This window comes from Panthera tigris, chromosome B2 (assembly GCF_018350195.1).
Source record: "Panthera tigris isolate Pti1 chromosome B2, P.tigris_Pti1_mat1.1, whole genome shotgun sequence".
Taxonomy (NCBI): Eukaryota; Metazoa; Chordata; class Mammalia; order Carnivora; family Felidae; genus Panthera; species Panthera tigris.
In genome coordinates, this window is record NC_056664.1 from 140,508,815 (window position 1) to 140,515,287 (window position 6,473).

Here is a 6,473-nt window from a genome sequence, read left to right on the forward strand (position 1 = left end):
GTTGGTTTTTTTTTTTTCTATGAGGCTTTTCAGAAACTTACAGGATGCCCGTACTTTAAATGTGTACAAAAAAAAAAAAAAAAAAAAAAAAAGATAAAAATAAAGGTGCAAAGAAAGTTTAGTATTTTGGAATGGTGCTATAAAGTTGAATCTGTTGGTATTCGAGTGCATTTTTTTAATGTCACATAAGAGATATTGGGTGGCACGTGCTCAGAAATGACTATTCAGATGTTTTGTTTGAGGTCGAGAATGACAGAGAATCCGTTTTTATTGGTGAATGTGGCCTATTCAGAAACTAGCTACACTGCTTTTGCAAAGTGAGAATAGAGAATGGTTTTTTCAGGGGGGTGTGAGCAGTTGGCTGACCCAGCGTCAGCTGCTAAGTACCTTTCTCATGGAAGGAATGTGGCCTTTGCCCTGAAATCCATCCATTTAAAAACTGTTGGAAATCTTTCATTTCCTGTCAAACCCCATGTACCGATTCCTATGATCTGTTCACCTGCAAGGAAGCAGAGAAGGTATTAAATGAGCCAAAAATGACGATCCGAACAACCCATCTTCTTCTTGCTGGGTTCACTTCTTTGTCTGGAGAGCTGGAGGCCCGGCCGCCCGACGGCCCCTGCCCTCCGCCCCTCCGTGGCACCGCAGAGAACTTCCTAGTCAGATGACCTTTCAAACACGCCTAGAAATCTTCTTGGTGATAGTCATAACCTACTAAGATGTCTCATTTTGCATTCATTCAGCAGAGATGTGTTGAGCACTCCGTGCCTCAGCCCTCGGCCCTGAGGAGTCCCTCCTGAATGAAGACTTGGGTCACGTTCTCGTCTTTCGGGTCAGACAGATTCCCGAGACAGTCTTCCAAATGCAGTGTTTACGCACTGAGAACACTTAGCACGTTTTTGTTGACTACAAGATAAAGTAAGGCTCTTAGCACGTCAGTGTGTGGAGAAGAGCTCTGGACTGAAAAGCAAGGGGACTGAGTCAAGGCTCAGTGACAGCCTGACCTGCACGTACTAGGACAGTATGGTCTCTGAGGCCCCTTCCGGCTCTAAAACGTGACTCCAGAGCCTCCGGTTCCTTTCCTGCTCACGCAGGAGGGCCTGTCTGGAGGGGACCAAACGATGGTAGCCTGGGACCGTGATGCCAGGCTGCTTGATGGGCCCTGGGAAATTTAGGAATTGATTGAGACTGTACGAGAAGACCGTATCAGGGCCTTTTTGTTTAATGTTTTATTTTTGACAAAGACAGAGTGTGAGCAGGGGAGGGGCAGAGAGAGAGGGAGACACAGGATCCGAAGCAGGCTCCAGGCTGAGCTGTGAGCGCAGAGCCCGACGCGGGGCTCGAACTCACAAACCGTGAGGTCGTGACCTGAGCCGAAGTCAGGTGCTTAACCGACTGAGCCACCCAGGCCCCCCTTAAGGCCTTTTTTTTTTTTAAGTTTATTTATTTTGAGAGAGAGAAGGAGAGAACACGAAGGGGGGAGGGGCAGAGAGAAGGAGAGAAAATCCCAAGCAGGCTCCATGCTGTCGGCACAGAGCCCAACGCGGGGATCCGTCTCACGAACCGTGAGATCGTGACCTGAGCTGACGTCAAGTCAGACACGTGACCAAATGAGCCATCCAGACGCCCCTCGAGGCCTTTTTTGTTCTTAAGTCCCACGTACCCTCCCGCGTGTCCATGCTTATCTTCCCGTCGCCACGCCTCACGCTTCCGTCCCGTTTTCCAGTCCTGCTTTTGTTTGATGATGCTCCAAGTCCTCTAAAATGCCACAAATTACCAAGTTAATTCACGTTGCGATTTAAACCTGTGAAACCCCGAGGGGAAGCTGGGGTAAGACCATCAAATGTGTTCTTCCTGAGTCTGACTTCAGGGACGTGAAGTTTTACCCCAGCTTTCTCAAAGCATATGCCAAGAAATAGAAGAGATCTCAAAACAAAAGCAAAAACATCCCGAAACTCCTTACGTGTTCTCTTCTTGGCCATCTGTAATCCATGTTATCGTATTAAAGACTGAGAAACCCTGCAGAAAAGAAGCCTGTTTATCCCAAGCATTTCCTGACTTAATTAACCTTGAAACCTTTTTTTTTCCCTCTAAACGTGCTGCACGGCTCTGGTAGACTGCACGCGTTAGCGGAAGGTACTGCCTCACTTCTAAACCTCCGTGTACCCTGCTTGTCCAGAGTGCGTTATTCCTTGCGCTGAAATTGAGATGCCCCCATTGGAGGCGATTTCATGAAATCTCTTGCCGTCTCTGTGACCTTGAGCAAGGTACTTAAATTCTTTGAGCCTCAGTTTCCCGTATACCCGTACTATGGGAGTGATGCCTACCTCAGGATTGGTGAGGATAAAATGAGGCATTGTGTAAAGACCTGATATCCCGTGGGATCACTGTGTATGCACCCTGAACGTACACACACACGCACACACACACACACACACACACACACACACACACACACACACCCTTCTTCCTTGGGTGGGTGCCCTAAAGCATGTCCGTGCAAGTTTAAAATCTCACCTAAGAGAGTATCTTCCCATTGTCACAACCAGCCACACAGTTTGTGTGACTTTGGGTTGGGGTTTTTTAGTAAAATCCATAAAGGGTTAGTCCATTGACTGCCTGTGGCTAGTGCACAAGGTGATCGTGCCTGATTTCTCTAACAAAGGTCAGTTTTGGGAGTCGGACGTCCAGAGGGGGTGGAAGAACTAGCCTTTAACGTCGCAGGCCTCGGGGAGCCATGTCTGGACTACAGTCAGACTTGCCCCTCCCCTGCCCTCCTAAAATAACACGGCGGCCAGGAACATTGTCCGGAGGTCAGCTCCGGCAGGTGGCTGACCGCAGTGTTTTCCTTTGCTATTCCTTTTCATCTGGGGCACAGAGCAGAGAACTTTCCCGGAGAAAAGGAACTCTAGTCTTCATGCTTAGCTGGAGCTGGGCCATGTTTCTGTGGGCTACCGAAAAGGTATTCAGGACGTTCCTCATTTCTGTGTGAGCGTAATGTAAGGTCAGGTAAATAAATGAACCTTGAGCTTTGATCTTCTGCATAAATTTGTTATGTTGATGGCCCAGGACCTGTATGTTCTACACACTGTAGATTTTTCCAGGAACTTAAAGAACCTAAGCTTGGATTCAGCCCCTTGAAGATATCCTTGTCCAAACAAAAGCAGTTTCTTCAGCAAAACCCGGCAGCATTTATAACACCGCTTCCTGGTAAGTGGTGATCATTTCACATTTGGATGTTTTCTTGCACTTGAAGGAATTTCATGGCTATTAGTTGTCTTTGCAGAAGTCTTGGTGTAGAGCACGATAACATCCATTCTCCAGAAACAGAAGCATAGGTTGACGTGCAAAGTAGCTGGAACCAAACTGAGATCTCCCCTTTCCAAGAACGGGTGCTTTGCCTGAGAAATGTTTTCAGCTCTGTGCAAACTCCAGAGGATCCAGGGACTTTTAAAACAGAAGCCGTGTTATGCATTGGCCACAGATTAGAGGGAGGGGGGTCTTTTGTAAAACCTCATCATCAAGGCATAATGTCATATGCTCCTCTATTGAAACGAACATAAGTGCAAATTTAAAACAAAATCTGGAAAGTCTGGGCAGTGCTCTGTCATATGGCAGGTTCTTCCAAGAGTGTCTCCTTACTGCCGCCTTCATAATCCTTGGGAGCTTCATCTGTGTGTTTTGTGTCGAGATGCAGACGTAACTACCACCCACTCCAGCCCATGTTCCGGGTTTCTGTCCTCCGAGCCTTTCTTGGGCCTCCCTCCTCATCATACACCCAAGGCCGTGTGAATTCCTATGGGCAATTCATGATGACATCCCTACTGGACACCAGATACTCTACCAAAGACTAAGATGCCCAGAAGATGTCAGGCAGATTTTTCTGCCCTTCTGGGCCTTCAAATATACTGCGAAATTTGCATTGGAACTTAAATTTCTTCAAAAAATTCCATTAGGCCCGCGGGCTTGCATAGACGATCCTTGATGAGAAGTTGGGGTCAACCCAGCCCCCGCTAGCGTTTAAAATTGAATCCCTGGTCATCTAGGGAATTGGCCTGTCCAGTAGGAATTGGCATGACCTTTGGCCCTGTTATCTTAGGTGTTCTTGGAAGCTTCACTGGCTTGGAGGATATTCTGCCTAACAAATGACTTCTTCGGTGCCCCTGTCAGACATTTTGGATTTTAATTTCGTAATAGTTTCTTAGCTTTCCTGTTTCCCTTTTCATTCACCCATTGTGACTTGGAAGACACCTGAGGAGTGAAAAGTGAAAAGGGACATATGGGGAGGACACCAGTTGCATACGTTTGGGTGGTAGCTTTAAAGATGCCGGTCTAACACCAGAGGCTATTTGTTCCCGTGGGAAAATGATACGATACCTTCTACGCACTGAAGACGAATACACTTTTAGCATGATAGAGAAGAAAATTACCCATAAGCGCAATGCTTGTTTTGTTGGTTCCGTGTATTTTTTACCAAATGGTGTGAACATATGGCCACTGCTTCTCTTGGCCATAAGATCTGAAGGGAGAAGACTCCTGATGGCAAGAAGCCATCGTGATTTATCGAGGCGAGTTTCGATTCCAAAGGGATCTTCAAGTGAAGGCCTCTCTCAGCCAACTTTTCATGTGCAGTCCCCTCTCCCCACGTTTAACATTTGATGTCTGCTTTGGTGGGTAACAGTACATTGGGATGCATCTGGGGAAAAAGTCAGGTTTTGTTAATTAGTGGAATTTTATCTTGGTGGGCCTTGTTTTCAAAAATTACATTTGATCCTAGTTTGGGGGCTCAGCGCACTGAGCAGTCAAATCTTGACATGAACTGGCACCGCTTCCCATCCACCCAGAATCTGTCTTCAAGGGCCGTCGTTAAATGGTGCGATTTGTAAGTGCCTGCAAATCGTTTTCACAGTCTCGTGCTCATCTGGGGTATTGAACTTACATTTTTGGAGAACACTCCTCAAAGCCTCCTGTCTGGCTTCTCTTACGGAGGTGGGGGTGAGAAGTCTGTTGGTTTCTGTTTTCTCAAAAGCACACGGGAAACAGGTGGAGCCCTGATGGGAGAGGCCTGCATTCCTGACTCACAGCTGACGAGCCCCCCCCCCCCCTGCCGCTTCCACTCACGTCCAGGACAGCTTCGGACCCTCTCACCCCTGCAAGGGCACTGGGGTGGGCATGACCCAGCCTTTGAGGGGAGGAGAGTCCTGGTGTTCTCCCATGACCCCGTCTAGGCACCACAGCCCCTAGTTTGCACTCCTTCGTGCTTCGTGAGCAGAACAGAGTGGTCAAAGCCTGAGCGCAGTCTGCCATCCGGTAGGCGTTTAATAAACAGTGGCCGTCTCGCTTCCAAAACATACCGAGCATCATCCCGTGCCTAAATGGGGCTGCACGCTGTCAGCAGGTAAGCACCGGTCTGACGCCTGTTGCAGAGGCTACAGGAGAAGAACCCAGCCCACGTTGGAGGGGCCAATCTGGGAAGGCTTCCTGTAGGAGACTGCGTGAGGTGGAACGGAGCTAAGGAAAGAAGTCCTTCTTTCCCCGGCACAGTGCTCATCGTACAGAAGAGAGTTGTGAAAGCTCTCTGGGCATTCCGGGACCTAAAAGAAATCCAGGACGGTTCAGTTGCAGGTTTTGAAGTGGTCTGCAGGAGAGGGTGCCCAGAGGAGGCTGGGAGTTGAGCAAGGACAAGAACACCAGAGCCCTGCGTCATCCCCGGGGGTGGCCGGCCTGGGTGGGTTACTGAAAGACCTGAGCGGTAATGAGATTCCCATTACAAATAGATGGGAATCTGAGGGGCGAAACCAGCGGGAAAACCATTAGGGCTTTGCGGTATCCAGGCAGGGCGTGCTGAGGGCCAAGCGAGAGCAGCAGCTTCGGCCGAAGAGGGTGAGCAGCCTTCTAAACGGGACGGATCCTGGGGTGTTGGGGGCGTGAGGCCTAGGGACCGTGTGGACGGAGGGGCTGGGAGGGAACGGCCGATGGCGTGGGTCACCCTGGGTCCGCTTGCCGGCCGTTGAGGAGGCGATCTGAGGAAGGCACGGGTCCGGGGGACCAGCTGTAAGCCTCAGGTACGCGACCTGGTCTCTAAACAAAGATGTGCCCCCCCGGGCTCCGGTGGGCTGCAGGCACAGAGGAACGAGGGTTGTTACCAGCTCACCCTGGGGGAAGGAGACAGTCCCAGATCATCCGGGCGGGCCCGAGGTAAGTGCAAAGGTCTGTAAAAGCAGAAGAGGGGAGCAGAAGGGGGCTTGGTGGGGTGCCACAGAGAGTGGTCCAGGAGGTGCTGGGATGCTGGCCTTGAAGGTGGAGGAAGGGGCCGTGAGCCCTGGGGTGAGGGCGGCCCCCGGAACCTGGAAAAGGCCAGGACGCTATCCCCAGAGCCTTCAGAAAGGAGCACGGCCCTGCGACACCTGGATTTCAGCCCGGGAGGGAGACCGTTGTCGCCTCCCGGCCCACGGGACCATCAGATGGTGCAT